This window comes from Notamacropus eugenii, chromosome 2, assembly GCF_028372415.1.
Source record: "Notamacropus eugenii isolate mMacEug1 chromosome 2, mMacEug1.pri_v2, whole genome shotgun sequence".
NCBI lineage: Eukaryota > Metazoa > Chordata > Mammalia > Diprotodontia > Macropodidae > Notamacropus > Notamacropus eugenii.
Genome location: NC_092873.1, coordinates 406577513 through 406596982, shown reverse-complemented (window position 1 = coordinate 406596982; position 19470 = coordinate 406577513). Strand labels below are relative to the sequence as shown.

The 19470-nt window shown below is 39.6% G+C and overlaps 1 protein-coding gene across 3 annotated transcripts in view; it reads right to left on the bottom strand.

Moving 5' to 3' along the window:
• KIF26B (kinesin family member 26B) overlaps positions 1–19470 on the bottom strand; it is a 604324-nt gene that overhangs the window by 317996 nt on the left and 266858 nt on the right. The gene's annotated exons all lie outside the window — the stretch shown is intronic.

The following is a 19470-nucleotide window of genomic DNA, read 5'->3' as shown; positions in this document are numbered from 1 at the left end:
GGGCTTTCCTTGAGGAAATTAAGGGCAAACTAAAGTTTTATTACAACTGCAGAAGTGAGAGACTAAAACAAATAGGCATCTTAATCCGCATAAGAATCCCCTTGAATTTCCCAGAACAAGTGGGGAATTGGAGACAGGGTTTCACACCCAGAAAAATGGCTCCAGGCAGATCATCATCTTATTCAGAGAGTAGACCACTTCAGTATTGGTGGCGAATCTCAAAGGCTCTTGTGTCTGGTGCCTTCTTAAGTGACCATGTAAAGAAAGGACAGGGCTATCTGTCTGATTCTGATTCAGAACCAAAGGAAAAGGAAATTAATTTTATACCATTTCTCTGGGAAAGGCATTGTTGGTGATACACTGCAGCCTGCTTAAACACCAACTATGTAGCTTTCCATTGCCCTTGGGTCATCTACAATTTTGATTCTTCTAAGATAACTGTTCTATGACACATAGATATTGCTCCCTCCCCTTCACACACACATACATTCACTCCCTCCCTCCCTCCCTGCCCCACCTCTCTCCCTCTCCCTCTCCCTTTCTCTCTCTCCGTCTTTCTCCTTGTTCCAGCTAAGGCCTACTTTCCCAGACTCCTCTCATATTTATCACAGAGAGATAATGGATATGAAATCCCCTGCACTTTAATCCCTGTCACTCATGCCTGCTCTCCCAAGGTTACTGAACTAACGGAAGTAAGTTTAGTTCAAGTCTTCTTTGGTTGTTTTTTGCTACTGTGACACCTATTAAGACAAGAAGAAAAAGATTGCTGGCATACGGGGCTAAAGGTGGGCACACCTTACTTCTCTTCCATGTTCAGCTATTCCCTGCCTTTCTCCTTCTCCTGCACTGGAAGTTATAAAGATAAGACCTGATCCTGACACAGAGAAAGGAGCTGGGTGCTTACTTTGGGACCTGAGGTTCATAGATTTAAAATTGGCTCACTAAATTAAAATAAATTAAAACTGGTCCACTCCCATCATTTTATAGATGAGGAGACAAAGGCTAAGTGAGGTGCCCAAGGCTACTAAGGAGCAAAGAGAAAGGTATTACAGATGTTTTTGAAATGTCAAATAATATGAATTCAAACATATTAAAGACTCTTGAAAGAGGTGAACAGATTAACTCCCACGTGGTACTCATCTCCCATCTCTTTGTCTTTCTTTGCATTGTCCATTCTGTGCATTGCAAGCACAGAATGCCCTCATTCCACTCCTCTCCTCTACTTCATGGAAGCCCTGACTTCATTCAAGACAAAACTCAAGCATCTTCTTCTATTGATGTAAAGTCTTTTCTCGGAAATGCTTGGCCAATTGGAGAGTATAAGAGAAAAGGATTTGACCAGTTAGAAATAAACAAGGGTCAGAGGGGGAAGAGAATGAGCAGCTCTGTATAGCACAAACATTTCTGAATGAATAAATGACCTCAAGACCTAGAGTTTAGAATTTTGAGTTAGCCTGAGTACATAGGTTTTTCACACTCGTGTGCTTCCTCTCCAGATTTCGTGTGTGCCCATTCTTCCTCACAGATATTGACTACCTTAGTAGAAGAGTGTGACCCAGGACTATGAGTGGATTCTCATATATCTGTGATGTATTGATTATTATAGCTGTTGCCTTATCGTTAAGTAAATGGTTGCATTCAAGATCTAGTGATGTCTATCATTATGAGCAGCTGGTTATGTGTGAATGGAAGTGCTCCAGTGTGGGCTCACGAGCTGTAGTGTTGAGGAGGGAAAGTGTTATTTCCCCACCACAAAATATCCTTAGGATCCTGAGAGAGTTTTAATGTAGCTGCATGATGATGGTCATTCTCCAGGAACTTGAGCTTGCCAGTGAAAGGGTAAATAGGGATATGCAAGCCAGCCCAGAAAGTAAGTAGATATCCCATGCCCCATGTAAGGGGTCACAGTATAAGAGACAGTCCATGCACCCATTACATACATGTACATTTATGTGCATACATCCACTCAGAGACAGTACAAATGTTCCAGTTAGGCCCAGAATTGAACAGGAGAGGAAAGGGAGGCAGATTGTCTTTGGGAAACTGCAAAAATCCTTTAACAGTAAAATTAGGGCAGCCTATGGGAAAAAGTGCTTCATGGAACAGGTAGGCATGGGTTACTTTTGATCTCCCAAGAGCCAAATTGGCATTTTAGTAAGTTTTACAAAGGGCTTTACATGTGTTTTCCTATTTGATATTCAGACCCCCTGAATGTCATATCCTCACCTGTAAATCCTCTCATTCTACAGATGAGAGAAGTCGAGAGACTTGTCTGAAGTCAAACATTGAGTTAATAACAGAATCACAATTTGAACACAGGTCACCTAAGTCCTGTTTCTCCAATACCTCACGGAATCTCAGGAGCTAGGTGGTCCTTGTCTCAGTTAGACAAGATGATCACTGAACATTAAAATGCTGTGATTCTAGGGCTTCTCCACAGTCTCCTCTAAAGCCTTATCCAACACTGGCTATTTCATGACAGGTAGGAAACTCCCCTAATGCACTCCAGCCTACTGATGCTGCCAGACCCTGTAGCCACTGGAGATGTAAAGTTTAATTAAATCCTTTCACACCTTTAGCTGTTGCTATATTGAAACTGTCTTTGGAGGTCATAAATATTCAGAGAGAAAACATTTTTTCACCATTAGTGATTGTTTCTTTGCCTATGCTATGCCTAAGTGCATTCAATTACATAGTCAGCAAACCTCATTCTATATAATGCAAAAAACTGGAAGCAACCTAAACATCTAACGATAGGGGAAGGTTTAGATGAACTGTGGTGTGTTAATGAAATGGAATACTATAGTGCAATGAAGACCAACAGGTATAAGACTTAGATAAATGGACAAACAGGTAGACACATTGATAAATAGGTACAAAATAACAAAAAGCAAAAACAAACAAAACAGTACCAGAAAAGCAGAGTAGACACAATGACCATATAAGTGGAGACTAAAAATTGCTGATATCGGTAAGAGATAAGAGCTAACTTCTATACAGCTCTGCTTTATAACTGTTATCTCATTTGATCCTGATGACAACCCAGGGAGGTAAGTGCCATTATTATCCCCATTTTACAGAGGAGAAAACTGAGGCAAACTGAGGCTGAATGATTTGCCCAAGGTCACACAGCTAATAAGTGGCTGAGGTTAGATTTGAAATCAGATCTTGAAATTCTATACACTGAAATTAATTTATTTAAATGTTAATAGTTACTAGGAGGAAGCTTAGGTGGCTCAGTGGATAGATCACTAGGCCTGGAGTTGGGAAATCCTGAATTTAAATCCTGCTTCAGACATTTACTAGCTGTGTGACTCTGGGCAAGTCACTTAACCAATGTTGGCCTTAATCCACTGGAGAAAGAAATGGCAAACCATTGCAGCATCTTTGCCAAGAAAACCCCACGGGCAATTTTGGCGTGGTATGATTCACAGGATCATGAAGAGTTGGACACCAAAAACAACAGACAAAAGCTAAACTTACTAAACCAAGTTTAGATGGATATACTTATGTTCAATGTCAATTTTTTAGTAAGACTTTTTTAAAAGGGGAAAAGGACTAGCCTTGGAATTAAAAGGATTCCTGTGGTGTGGACAGAGCCTTGACATCTCAGTTTCTGGTCTTTTAAATTGTATGCTATTCATTTATGGTAGCATACTACACCAGGGCAAATAGGAAAATAGGTCCACAATGGTCAGCTTGCCAAAGGGGGCTGTTGTTACATGTTTACTAAAACTACACAATCTAATTTGGATGGTTCAAATGGGGATTTGGCATTCTTAAAGACTCCATTATCACTTTATTTGTGACCATTTTCTTAAAAAAATAATTTCCCAAGATCAGGTTTCAGAGCTAGAACAGACCTTTGTGATTTCAGTTGGTTAAGTGTGAGAAGAAAACAGAGGGATCCTCAGTCAGAGAAGTCCTCATTTATCCCACCTTACCTGGGGCTGTAGATGAAGAGCGCTGACCTTGAAGAGTTCCATATGACACTGTGCATTCTCTTCACAAACCATCTAAGCTGGACTATGACATGAGTTCAGGTAGGACTAGAATTTGTCCAGAAACTGAAGTCAGTAGGAGAGTATGTTTGCACAAGGGAAAACAATTACTTCCACTGGAAGCATCATGGCCCCAATTCTCTCTCTCTTCAGCTGGCCTAGTTTGTCCTTATACTGGGACAGTGAACAGGCTGAAGGCTGAAGGGCCTTGTTTATGAGATCAATACCTATGGATACACCATCCTCTTTGCCATAATCATAGATAATCTGACAGAATAGGAGGCCCAGAACTAGACACTAAGAATCACAGAATATAAAATTGTACTTGATCCTCAGGTTTGTAAAAGATTAGACAAATATTCATGTCATTATTAACTTATATTTTTTAAAGATAAACGGGAATATAAATAAAAGTAAACCACAGGTAACATAAAGGCAGCGAGGTGGTGCAATGAACAGAGTGCTGGACCTGCAGGCAGAGAGACTTATCTTCCTGAGTTCAAATCTGACTTAAGGCACCTACTAGTTATGCTCCTCTGGGCAGGTCACTTAATTCTGTTTGCCTCAGTTTCCTCATCTGTAAAATGAGCTGCAGAAGGAAATGGCAACCACTTCAGTATCTCTGCGAAGAAAACCCCAAATGGGATCACCAAGAGTCAGAGGACAGGCCAGAAAAACAACTGACTGATGAGACAGCATGAGAAGGTGAAAGTTTTTCTAAAGACAGTATTTTTCATCACAGTCATGGGCTGGGGAAGAGTTCCACGGAGAATACATGGAAGAAAGGCATTCCACATGCACTCACTGAGTTCTTAAAGGTGGCAACAGTGTCCTAAAACTGTGTAGCTCACCAGGCATGGCGTATGGGAAGTGAGCCAATGCAAGCTGTTAAATCTGGTCACCACGACTTAAGCTGCTGGGTCATACAGACATTTGCAGGAGAGAGAAGATACAAATTGGCCCTATTTGTAAAGAACCCTAACCTGTAAATTCCCCCAATTCACATGCCTCATCATTGAAGCCTGCTCACAGGAATGCAACTGATGACCACTTTTCAAAGAGCTTTTAGCTTCCTGGGGTTTCTGTTAGGACTAATAGTAATGGCTTGTCAATTGGTCTCTCCTCTTTTCTTCCTTCCTCAACCAATGAGGGGACCATTCACTCAATGGTGGCAATCCTTTTCTCAGCTTGTGAACTTCATTTCCAGGGCAATGGCCCTGCCTTCCTTCCAGGGAGAGGGGACAGTCTCTCTTCCTTTCAAAACCGCAACTTCACAGTAAGAGCTGCTTGTTTTATGAGGCCTGACAATAATAAAGCCTTCATTATGGATGTGAAAACTACCAGCTGAGTCCCTGCCAACGGCTAGTTCACTTGGCTGGTAGCTACTCACACAGAGCCGCTCAGATAGGACAAGGAAAGAGAGAGCATTCAGAGTTCATGTCTTACCTATAACAGCACTTCTCCTGTGGCTTTTGACATAGGATTTTAGGATGGTTGAGATTCAAAATCTACCCATTCCCTACAAGGCTGTGGCATTTACATGCTATTACTGTTAAGAGTTGATCCTTACATCGAAGATGGGGAAAGTTGAAGTATATTTGAGATCAATACTTATTGAGGGACAATCCTCATCTCCATAATCATAGACGAAGTTTGAATGAGTACAAAGCCTGGAGCTAGGTACTAAGCAGCACAGAAAATAAAAATGTCCTTGGCCTCAGTCTTTAAGAGGTCTGGGGAAGAGATTAGACAGGCACTCATGTCACTGTGTATTTTTATGAAAAAATAAAGAACATAAATAAATAATAACCTATGGATGACATGGTATGGGGGAAGTTAGAGTAACTAGGTGGAGCTCAGAGAGCCATAGAATGACCTGAAATTGCCCTCCTCTTCATGAACACTCTTTACCTCCCTCATTTCCTTTCCCCTTCTTTTTCTGCTTTCCCTATTTCTGTCATATACTCTCTCCTCTCTCTCTCTCTCTCTCTCTCTCTCTCTCTCTCTCTCTCTCTCTCTCTCTCTCACACACACACACACACACACACACACACACACACACACACGCACACACACCATACTTGAATACTGTTCTATAAGTCTAAATAGGGAAAGTTAAGTGGCACAGTGCATAGAGTCAGGGACCTGAGTTCAAATCCAGCCTCAAACACTTACTACCTGTGTGACCTGGACAAGTCACTTAACCCTGTTTACATCAGTTCCTCAACTATAAAATAAATTTAAAAAGGAAAACGCAAACCACTCCATTATCTTTGCCTGGAAAACCCCAAGTGGGCTCACATAGACTTGGCCATGACTAAATCGACTAAACAATAAACAGCAACGACAAAGTTCAATGGATGGCGGATGCTAAATGATTCCGTGGAAAGGGAGAAGAGAAGATTCCGATCCCAGTTCAGTCATTTTTTTACTTACATTACCTTGGGCTCTTCTCTGGGTCACAACTTCCTCATCAGTGAAATGAGAGGGTTGGAATAGAGAACCTCTAAGGTCCCTTACAACTCCAAATCTACACTCTTATAACATCCATTAACGAAACACCTTTCTCCTTCTGGTCTCTCTGTGTGGTAGATGAAAGTTTACACCAATGCCCTTCATAGGAAAGCAGACGTACTGGAATGCCTGAGAATGCATAATGAATTAAAGAATGCATCAAGGATGGCACTTGGCTCCTGCCAAAACAGCTTTACAGAAACATATGAAGCTTAGATTTGCCGAGTGACAAAGCAGTCAATTGCTTGTGGTAAAGAAAACTATGAAAGGATGCTGTGGGGGTGGGGGAGGGGGGTTATGACTTACAAATGTGTCTCCTATAAAGCCATAGATTCTCTACATGCAGAGCAGCTACAGTCAGAATACTGAGCCATGATGAGTGCTAAAGAGCAAAGTAGGAAAAGCACATATGCAGCTAAAGGGCAGCCCACCAAATCCTGTGACTTCCGTGAACCAAGGGATGGAAGATACTGGTTGAAGCTGTGACCAAGCAATTTCTTATGTTCAGAGACCACTGGCCTCTGGCCTCTGTGTGGACCCCTGGGAAAGCTGAATGTTTCCTTCTAATCGGCTGCCCTCTGCTGACCCAGGCCAGCCAACTGGTCAAAGAATCACAGCTGGGATGTAGAGGCTTGCCTTAAAGTTTTCCAGAAACCCATAAAAAGTTGCCACATGTTTACCATGAGCAGCTGTGCTGGGAAGGACATCAGGAGTTTGGGGCAGTTATATAATTTTACCAACATTTTAATTGTAAGTAAATGATTTTCTGTCTTTAAATTCAGACCTGATTCTTCATAGACTGGCATGGCATATAGAAAGACAGAAAAATAGACAGTTTATATTGTGCAAATACATTTTATTTATGCCTTGTGTGTTTATATTATGGTCATTTTCCACCCAACCCCTTTCCCCCAGACTAAACCCTTTCTCTTGAAACAAAGAGAAACAATTCCACAAAAACATCCTATATAGAAAACACTGCCTGACACAACATACAATATTCAGTCCCAGGAGTCCCCCACTTCTTTTGTTGTGAGGGAACAGGAGTTTTTGGTTATTTCTTCTCTACCCTTTTCATTGTTTTCTTTCTTCTTCTTCCATTAATCAAAATCCATTTTCTTTCTAGTAGTCTACTTATTTACATCGTCACAGTCATGGTGCGTATCACACTCTTGGTCCTACTTAGCTCACCCTGAATTCATTCATATAAATCTCCCCAAATTTTTCTGAATTCTTGATACTCATCTTTTTATACTGAACAATAATATTCGATTAAATTCATATACCATAGTTTGTTTCTTTTCTTTTTTGGCCACTACCCCTTTGCTTGTGGAGCATCTACTTTGCTTCCAATGCCTTGCTACTACAAAGAGTACTATGAATATTTTGGTATATTTGGGACCTTTGTTTCTAGCTTTGATTTTCCTGGGGTATATGGAAGAAAGTTTTGAAAATAAAAGTCCTCTCTTTGTCCCTGGGAGATTGCTATTCTCTTCCCCTGAGACAGAATCTGGCAGTCTAAGAAATGACCCAGGATTCTCTACTAAACTAGACTGACCTCCCTTTGAGGCCTATATACTACAACAGTGGTATAAAGATAGAAATGAGGTCACTAAATCTTATGTAAGGATCCCTGCAGGCTGCATGTTGACTTAGAAATCCACCTATTAACATTATCAGCATTTCACTGTCTTTTTATTTATTTTTTTAATCTTTCCCAATTATATTTTAATCTGGTTCAGCCTACACTGGGTAATGTTGTGTACCACACGTTGACACCTCTGCTCTACAAAGATCTTGGGGTACTTTCCAAGAATACCTACAGGAGTCTCAGCCAGCCTTTTAAAATGTGCATGATCATCTCCCCGGAATTGGAAAGGGAACATTTCACACAGATGGTTAGGTAGGAAGAGAGGAAGAAGCACACAAGGGAAATACCTTCTGACACTTGACTTTTGGGACACATTGTCTTCTAGCATTGGGAATGTAAAGTAAAAAAGGTACATTAAAAATAAATAAAGCAGAATAAAATACTATAAGACTTGGAGGCTTAGTCAGAGCCTGAAGAATGCCACTAAATTTTTGAAATACATGTAGGGTCTCACCCAAGCAAGTAATTTTTCTTATGGGATTTCCAGAGAAATCTGGGTCATATAATATCAAAATCTCAAGATTAGAAGACACTTCACAAGCTATCAAGCCCAAATCATGCCTAATGAGAATCCATTCTACTACATCTGTGACAACTAGTCAATGCTCAGTAATAATAACATTCTGCCACAGCTATGACAATTAGTCAACAATAAGCCCTTATATCCCTCTTTAGAGTTTGTACAGCAGTTACCAATACTGCCTCATTTTGTCTTCATAATAACCCTTTATTATGGGTTATTATTATCTCTATTTCACAGATGAGGAAACTGAGGCAGACAAAGATTAAGTGATTTGCCTAAGGTCCCATAACTAAACTACAGTTATCCCTTCCACATCTCTACTTTTCCCATTGTGGTTTCAATACATTGCTGATTGGCATAAGAAATTAAATGGGAATTTGGGGGCAGTTTTGTAGAAGCCACAGAAGATATACACGAAGATAGCAGATGACACAGAAAAAGTTTAGAAACTCAGAAATGCATAATGTATAGTATTGCGTAATATCAACATATTTTACCTTTTAATACCATAAATATATCCAAATTTTACAATAAGATACTGTAAACACCTCGTAAAAAAAAAAAATTCAGACTTTTCTGGTACAAAGGGAGGGGCCAAAAACTTTATAGGGATTTTCCAAATCCTGGGAGTGCCATACCCCTAACACCACAATGCAGAAGGGATAACTACAGTACCTGAAACTTCTAGCCTCTTTTGAAAGACCCCTAGTGAAGGGGTCCCCACTACCTCACAAGGCAGCCCACACCCAGCTCTAATTATTAGGAAACTCTTCAGTACACTGAACCAAAAGTTGCCCCTTTGCAACTTCTACTGAACTTCTGTTCCTCATTCTGCTATCTGGGGCCAAACAGAGCAAAGTTAGGACCTCTTTCACATGACAGGTTTTCAAATATTTCAACATGTCTTATTTTTCCCTCAAGTCTTCTCTCTCCAACAAGGTCTATCCTAGCTAATCTTATGGTCTGGGAAATGGCTACTTATGATTCAAAATGATATCAAGGTGCATTCCAAATTTTTCTGATTGTTAAATCAAGGGAGCTCAGTGAAGGAATGACTTGGAGTCAGGAAGACCCAAGTTCAAACCCAGGCTCAGTCATTTACTCACTATGTGACCCTGATTAGACCACTCTATCAGCCTCAGTTTCCTCATCTGTAAAATAGGGATAATTATAGTTCCTACTTCTCAGGTTTGTTGTGAGGATCAAGTCTTGTTGTGAGACAATATTAGTGCAGTGTGTTGCAAACCCTTAAGTACCAAATAAATGCTAGCTGTTTATTAGTTTATAATTTTTATTATTATATTCCTATTTTCATTTTACTTTATTGTTGTACTCTAACATTATATTATTATAATTAATATTAATTACCAGCATAATTATTATAAATACAACCTATTAATATGTATATATTATATAATATGAACAATGAATATACTAACATATTAATATAACTCATTAGAGTAATATAATTTCTGTATTATTCATCACTGTTACTATTCAGCTGATTCTCACTTTAAACTACTGCTGACCGAAAGGGAGTTAGGTATCCTCATATGTCTTCTGGTGAGTTCCTCTCAGATCTTTCTTCACTATGGTCTGTGGAAATGAGGTAAGGCACACCAGAAGTGTGGGGCAACATACATTGGAAAGGAGATGTAGTTCTTTTGTGTAATGCTTTTCGTGGTTAAATCTGCTCTCACTCATGTTATCTCATCCCATTCTCACAACAACCTCCTCAGGATCCATATTATTATGCCTCATTTAACAGGTGAATAAACTAAGGTTTGGAGTCAGCTAAATGCCTTGCCTAAAGCTAGACAACGTTGGTGGCAGATCCAGAGCTTAACCTGAAAAGGTGGAGGAGTTCTTTAATCTGGGCACATGCCTTCATTTCCTCTAGGTCACCAAGGAGTACTGCACCCTTTACAAATGATGCATTGCTAGGAGGAAAGTACTAACTTATATTCCTTCATTATGGCTGTCCATCCTACTGGGAGAACCCATATCTCCGAAGAAGTCTTCTATGGGCACAAACAATTCTAAACCCTCCCTCTTGGGATCCCTCAGTTTCAGATGCTTTTGGTCAAAAGGTCCTTGCAAGCATCTGGAGCATCTGAAGTTTGTGCAGGCAGCCTCCACTGCGTACCTGTTTTCTCTAATTCTGTCATAGCACCATGTGTGGCACCAAGTGTGTGACTTTTTCTAGTCTAATTACAGCAATTCTGAGAGTTCTTTTTTTCCTTGACCCTTAGAATGAGTCAGGGTTCCACAGAAACTTTCTACTCACTCCCCATTTCCAAATCAAGCCACTTAAAATTTTGGTTTCCCTATCTGTAAAATGACAGTAATGATAGTTCCACTGCATACCTTGTAAGATTGCTGTAAACCTTACTTTACCGTGCAAAATGTGAGTCGTTATCATGTTGAATGAATAAAAGCATTTATTAAAGTCCTCATTTGGGAGACAATATACATAGGGGAGTGATGAATGAGAAGTTAAGCAAAAAAAGTAGATCAGAAATTCTCTTTAAGAATGTGGATTCACAAAACCCTAAGAATTTGGAAGAAGGGCACATATCATCTTCATCCTAATAGATTGGTGTTGTGGCCATATCCTCAAAGGGACAGCCCAAAACTTTGCAGGGCAGTGTTAAGGACAACTGTTCTGGGAACCAGACTTTCACCCTGAGGTTTGTGTTTGGTTTTGCTTGTATTAAAACTCTCTTTCAGGATTCTATCTGACTTCCAGCAGAGACATTTTACTTCTAAACGATACCCATTACTTTCTAAACACGGAATCACATTCTTGCTAGTCAGGCTGCTAAATTAAATACAGTACGGCAGTAAAAAGTACTGGGCCTTGGGGAAAGGATGCACATGTGTGTTTGCCCAGGTGCTGACAAATGTACTTGTTTGCACATGTGGGGTGCTCCATAGGTGTGAGAACCACCCAGTGTCATCCCACGTGCTCATGGGCTCACACAGACTCAGGGAATCAAATCAGGCATATGTGTTTCTAACTTGGGCACATCGGGCCTCCCTTAGCTAAATTTAAATTTATCTCACAAATAACAGGTTGCAGCTAGGGAAGAGGTTCTCAAACATTTTCGTATAATGGAATCCTTTTGCAATCTGGCAAAAGCTACAAACTGCCTCAGAATAATGCATAAAAATATGAATAACCTATATCTGATTGTTACTGTCTCAGGGAGGGGAAGAAGGGGCATAGAATTTGGAACTCAAAACTTAAAAAAAAAAACAAATGTTAAAAAATTGTTTTAATATGTAATTGGGGGAAAACTATGCACACATACATACATATATCTACCTATCTATATATATATAATAATGCATAAAATATAGAGGATTACAAAGGAGGCAAATTATATCAAAATACAGTTATCAAAATATATTCCAAAAAAAAAATCTGTGGAACCCAGGTTAAAAACCTCTGGACTAAGGGGTCTATTTAGAAAGTCCTCTAACGGTTATTTTAATCTTTGGTCACTGTCTTGACTGTGGGGTCAAGATAAAAGATATTATTAGACTCTTTCTACATCACAAACAAAGGCAGTCTACAAAGGTAATCTGTGAGCTTTTCACTTTCCTGTTCACTGCTGTCTTGGGAAAGAGGAGAAAATTTAAAACTCAAGGAAGTAAATTTTGAAAACTAAAAATAAGTAAATTAGCTTTAAAAAATTTTTTTAAAGCTAATTTAAAAAAACAGGAGCTACCAGAATATGTCTGCATGTGACCACATCTTAAATGGTTTTACTGACCCAGAAAACTCTCTCTCTTTTTGACTAGGCAAAGATAGCCAAGAAGTCTAACTGGTCTCTCTTCCCTGTATGGGAAAACTTGTATTCAGCATCTTCAGTCTTTATTTAATAAATGCCAGTGGAGAAAAAAAAAGAAAAATGACATTTCATTGCAATTACTGTCTATACCATTCCTGCCAATCAATCACAGGATGGACTTCCCTATGGCAGCTCCTGGATCATTGCCTTCTCTGATTCCTCCAGCTAGAAGCGATCTATTGATTAAGCTTCAAGGTAGCCATGATAGTGAGGGGCCTTGTAGGTGATCAGATGAAGGATTTGGGGATGTTCAGTCTAGAGTAGAGAAGAGTTGGAGTGGGGGAATAACAACTGTCTTTAAGTACCTCAAGGGGCTGTCACATGGAAAAGAGATTGGATTTGTCCTGTTTGGCCACAGAGGGTGGAACTGGAAGAACTGGTGAAACAGGCAGAGGAAGATTTCTATGGAATGTAAGGAAAAAATCGCTAGGAATTAGAGTAATCCCAAATTGAACTGGGCTGCACCATTAAAGCAAATACCAGGTGCCCACACTTGAGGACCATGCTACAGAGAGGTTCAGAATGAACTAGGGAATCTCTCTGAGGTCCATTCAATCAACGAGATGCTCTGATTCTGTGAATCTCCCATCCAGAACTCATGGCCTGTGCATTTTTCATATTGATTTGTAGTTATTTGCATCTGCATTTCACTTCCCCTACTGGCAAGCACAGAGACCCAGTCTTATTTTATCTTTGCATCTTCACAGCATTAAACACTTTACAGTGAACATGGTAGGCCCTCTCAATGCACATAGTAGGTCCTCTCCAAATGTTGTAGACTGATGTAATTTTTCACCTATCTGTGCTTCAGTTCCCTTACTAGATGGCAAGTGTGTATGGCTAGCCTGGTACCTTAACCAATATGGGCCCTCAATCAATATTCATATATATCCATTCTCAATTATCACCATAACCTTGTAATTTTATATACCAAAGTAGTTTCTCACCCCTTCACCTAAGCTTTCTTTCTTTTGTTGGTAATTGGCATGACAGGCGACTGGGTGGCACAATAGTGCACAGAGTGCTGGACATGGACACATCTTCCTGAGTTCAAATCTGACCTCAGATACTTACTAACTATATGACCCTGGGCAAGTCACTTCACTCTGGGTTGCCTCAGCTTCCTCATCTGTAAAATGAGCTGGAGAAGGAAGTGGCGAACCCCTCCAGTATCTTTGCCAAGAAAACCCCAAATGAGGTCACAAAGAGTTAAACAGAACTGAAAAATAGCTGAACAACAATCAGCACATTGATAGAAATTTAAATAAAACTCAAATGAGAAAAAGCCACATTCTCCCTCCTGTTGCCACCAGATGTGTATGGGTGGCATGTCCTCCCCCTTCTTGCTTACCATCTTGAGTCCATAGCTTCTGCCTCAGCACGACTCCCTTCTGGGATTATTTGGTTAGCTTGATTTACTTTGCCTCTTGGAAAGAAACAAGACCCTTGAAAGGAGATCCTACAGTACCTCTCCATGGTAAAAGCAACAAATACAAGATTGTGTGACTCACGATATTTATGTTGATATGCTCCTATGTTTATTTATGTGGCAGATATACAACAACACATGTTCTAAGACAGGGGTTCTTAATCTTTCTGTCTGACTTGGAACCTTCTGGCAGTCAAATATAGCCTATGGCTTTAATAATGTTTTCTTTTAATTCATAAAATAAAGTACATCAAATTATAAAGGAAAGTCGATTGCACCGAAATATTGTTATCAAAAATTTTTTTTAAGTTTACAAACCTCAACTTGGATTCTAAGGGAAAACTATGATAGTTCTCTGTAGCAGGGAAACTAAAAAGCCGTACCTTTCTCTTATTAACACAATGGATCAATCAATAAATAGGTAGATAAGTTGATCGAGATATTATAAATATAGATATTTATATTAGAGTGATCTAGATCTGTCTTTATCTGTCTATAGATATAAACAATTCCTTTCTTCCATTCCATAGAAAAAGATCAAGATAGATAGATGCACACATACATATGCCCATACAAACAAACACACACTCTGAATGACCCTAACCTATCCACGCCTGGCCATCCTATCTCAATCTTCTCTACATCCTCCTAGAAATTAGCCACAGAGAGTCAACTCAAAATGCTGGGAGCCTTTCCCTCTTCCTCCTAGCATTCTAGGGATACCAATGGAGCATACAAGATGTTCACTGATCATCACCAGCACTTGTCATGTGACCGGTCCACCTCCCTGTCCATCTCCTTTTCGGATCATACATTTCTTTGATGACAACTTCCATAAGCTTCATCAGTGTGTAATTGTGTGGTCTCCTTTCATGTACTTTAAAACTAACACTAACCAACTTTTGCAATCCTGTAAGCATAGAGTCAAAGGAAAGGGGAGGATGTGGGGGAGAGGAAGATTCCCTAATTCTCAGTTTGCTCCAGGCTAGTCCAGTGTTCCTAGAGTATCCTCCAAGGAACCTGCTTAGAGGTTGTGAAGTCAGCCACTCAGGCAAGCTCCCATTGGTCAGGATGAGCTCCTTGTGTCCTGAGGCTCAATGTTTGATTGCCCTTATTATCTTGGATTGCTGTAGCTATAAATTTTATTAGTGGTCATAAAATTACCCATCCACAGCATTTGACTCAGTGACCTCTTGCAGCAGGGAATTCCCTAAGTTTCCTATACTCTGGGGTTGAAGGTGGGCTTGCCTTTTCTTCCCCCTGAATTTACAGCCCCTACCTTCATCAAATGTCCTACCCTTGGGTGATGAGACTAAGCAAACAGAAGAGCTGGATTCCATTTCTTTCTACCCTTTATCAAGGCTTAAATCAGATCCTACAGCACCTCATATCTGTTCACTTTGTACTGTGAGATGTGTGTAATCTTTGAAGAAAAATGGGGGGTGGGCAACCAAGGCAGCCTTGGGAAAAGGGGCCACACAACAAAATAGGGAGAGGCAATAAACAGTTCCTTTGTGTTTCCTCTTTGGTGATCTCTCCATCAGAAGACATTCATCCTTAGGCAGATAAAAATGACAACAAAACCAGTTCAGAATGTTAAAGATTTGTCATTCAGACTGAGTATAATTAAGATTGATAATAAGGTTTGGAATATTTCTATGAAGTCCACCAGAGTTGTAATGGGGAAAGGGTACTGAACTCAAATTCCCAGGACCCAAATTTGAATCCAGACCTTAGGTGAGTTACTTTTCTTTATCTGTAAAAATGAAAGGGTGGGACTTTTTTGACCTTCAAAGGTTACAGTTCTAGCTCTATAATCTTTTGTTGTTGTTGTTTTTTAGTCGTTTTTCAGTCGTGTCTGATTCTTTGCGATCCCATTTGGGGTTTTCTTGGCAAAGATCCTGAAGGGGTTCACCATTTCCTTCTACAGCTCATTTTACAGATGAGGAAACTGAGGCAAGCAGGGTGCAGTGACTTGCTCAGGGTCACATTGCTAGTCACTGTCTAAAACCGCATTTGAACTCATGAAGATGGATCTTCCTGATTGCAGGCCGAGAATTCTATCCACTGTGCTAGCTGACCCTATAATCTTATAATCTTTCAACTCTTTCAGTTGGGCATGCTCAACTATAATATTTTCCATCAGTCAATTTCACAATTTAATAAAGCATTTTTCCTTCAGTGCTCAAAGGAATTTTCTTATCCTTGGGATTAGCCTCAGTCTAATATGAAAGTTTTCATTTAGGTAAAGATACAAAAACTAGTTTTTGTTTTTGTTTCTTCCCCTCAGCCAGACCCAGAATCCTGCCATCATTACTTATTCTTTGTTCTTGGCTGAGTGTTCATCTCAAATGAAAAGGATGCAAAAGAGACAGATGAGTACACTGTTTTCCCCATGTCTATGGTAGAAAGGTAGCTTGCTAAAATAAAACATAATATGGACAATCTCAAAAATAAGAAAAGTTAAAAGAAACCTTAAGAATCCTTAGTAAAATTCCCTCATTTTATAGATGGAGAAACTGAGACCCAGAGAAGAGAAATTATTTGATCAAGGTCACACAAGAGTAAGTAACAAAGTCAAGATTTCATAATGCTCTGTTAAGTACCTTCTTGGTTTTATAATTTTATGAAAAAATCCAACAGCCCTCATCTGCATTTCATTTTGCAACTGAAATTGACCAAGAGGGTCAAGGTGATACTGCAACTCCAGATGACACAACAACAGTTACACCTTCCCTAAATATCAAGTCCATTGACCAGTAAGGGTAGGGAGTGATAGATTATGGGAACTCCTAAGTCAGTTGGCCTAGGATAAGGGGGGGAACCTTTTTCTATACTGAGAAATATTACATGAGAGGAAGAAAGGAATCAGTCTGTGGATTTTAGAAATAAAAAGCTCCTTATACAGGCTGCCCCCAAAAAAGTCTTAAGCAAAAGAGTGCACTAAGAATTTAGGAATAACCTAAATTAGTATTAGGTTTCATTCATTGTTGTTTGGTTTTGATAGAAAAATAAAAGTTTGAATACATTTGATTTTAAAACTATAAATCATTGTTGTTCAGTCTTTTCAGTCATGTCTGACTCTTTGGGACCCCATTTGGGGTTTTCTTGGCAAAGATACTGGAGAGGTTTGCCATTTCCTTCTCCAGCTCATTTTACAGATGAGGAAACTAAGGCAAACAGAGTTAAATGACTTGCCCAGGGTCACACAGCTAGTAAGAGTCTGAGACCAGATCTGAACCCAGGAAGATGAACCTTTCTGACTCCAAGCCCAGTACTTTCTCCATTACACCTTCTACATAGCTGCAAGATCATAGAGGTACTAGGTAATAAAAAGATCTTCTGATTGTATCCAAGATTCTTTCCATTACACTAGGCTGCCTTGTACCTTCGGCATTTAAAATGCTTCTCTTCTACCTTTTCCAAAAGAGTTGGCCTATCCTATGAAAAGGAGCTATTTTTTGAAGAGAGTTGAATTTGTCAAAGAGGGAATGTGAATGATATGCTTGCTCATGCCCATGGTAATTTTTAGATGGCAGTGTTTGTTAGTGACGTTGGCCAGGGTAAACACAATGAAATTAGGAAAACATTAGATTATATGGAACTGATTTTGTATTTAATTCAAATACAGATGATGGCCTTTTCCACCTCTGTCTAATCTCCTGTGTTTATGTCTGCGTAGGTCATTATCATTTATCTTCAAGAAAGCATCTCTTCCCTCAAATAAGCAAGGCTCCTGCTCTTTCCCAAGGGCCTTGGTTAACTTTAGGAGAACTTGGAAGGAAACTCTCAGTAGATTCTTGCCTGGCATTTATGGGGCATTCACCAATAGGCTGATGGAATGTCCCCTACCCAAGTCTTTCATGAACATTTGAGAGAAAATTACTTAGATGGTCAACACCAAACAAAGAATTAGCTTTGTTTGAGTTTCATCTTGTTCTCTCAAGGTGAATGTGCTGCCTTGCAATAACTCCAATGAATGGAGCCCACATCTTCTTTCTGTGGTTGATAGATCTGCTAATTCCGAAATGCCCCAAAGGGAAAGATTGCTGCATTTCAGAGTATGATGGGACCTTGGAGATAAGGGAAACCCTTCCTAAGGTGTTAGAGGGTTTTAGCTAGTAGTTTTCTCCCTTTTCTACTTATATTATAATGCATATATTTATTTGTCCACATGGTATATTGCCCTCAGGAGAATTTAAGCTCCCTAAGGATAGGGATAGTTGCTCATTTTTGTCTAGAACCATACCCTTGCACACAGTAGGTGCTTCATGAATGTTTGTTGGACTATCTATCACAATCTCTTCATTTTAGAGATGTGAAAAATGAGGGGGAAAAACTTCCTGAATATCAGAGAAAGCTAGAAGCAGGGAAACATCTTTGATTTCCAGGTCAATGCTTTTTTTATCATACAGTTGTTTCTCATAGAAGAATAATTTTGGGTTCTAGTAGACATGGAAATTAAGAATATAGCACCACTCATCTGACTAGAGAGCTCATTACACCCACCACAATTTACTCTTTCTTGCCAATAAACTCCACAGTTTCTGAAGACTGGTATCTGCTGCCCATTTTTAATGTCTTTAATGTCATTTACAAAATCTTCCATATTTTGGGGAGCTTGAGGGCTCTACGATAGCAACTGTCAATGCTGAGGCTATAAAGCCCCCAAAATGTCCAGCATGAGGGAAAGGGAGGGATTTTTAAATCATTTCCCTCCCCCACAAAAAGACCTTAACTACCAGTTTTTCAACAACAAATTACTTTTTTGTTGGATTCTACTTAAAAACATGGTGACAATTGGAAAGAGTATTGATTCTGGAATCAGAAGACCTACGTTCACCTCTTATCTCAGCCTTGCCCCCTCAATGGTCAGCATATTCCCACCTTCCTATATTCCTATATTCTTCCCATTCTGGTGATTCTAAACCAACTCCAGCTTTCTTCCAATATTAGTTGCTTTTCTTCTCATCTCCTCTACTCACTGGTCCAAGTGGGAGAGTCAGAATATTACTTACATCCCCTTGCTATTTCCAAATTCCCCTTCTACCACCGTCACTTAGCAACCTGTCATCTCCTGAGGTTCCTGTTTATCACAAGAACAGATCCTAGTGGTCCAGAATATTTCTCCTTTCCATAATGAGTTCAGTGTCTGGCTCACAAATCTTTTTTTCTGATCCCAAATCCTGCCTTCATATTAGGGGGACTTCAGCAGAAGTCATATGTTGAAGCCCCTTAATATATGTTCTCAAATACCCTAACTTCCCAGGACCTTAATCTATTCAGAGGTTTCCCAATGCCTACAATCTTCTTGGATTTTTCCAGAATCACAGAAATTAAGAGTTGAAACATCTCAAAAATTATCAATGAATCTCCACTATACCATATCCAAAGAGTGGTTGCCAATCTCTGTGAACATGTTGCTTCCCCTATGATAGTATCATCTCCTCTAGCTCTTTCTGAGTAGGGATAGTTTCATTCTTTGCATTTGCAAG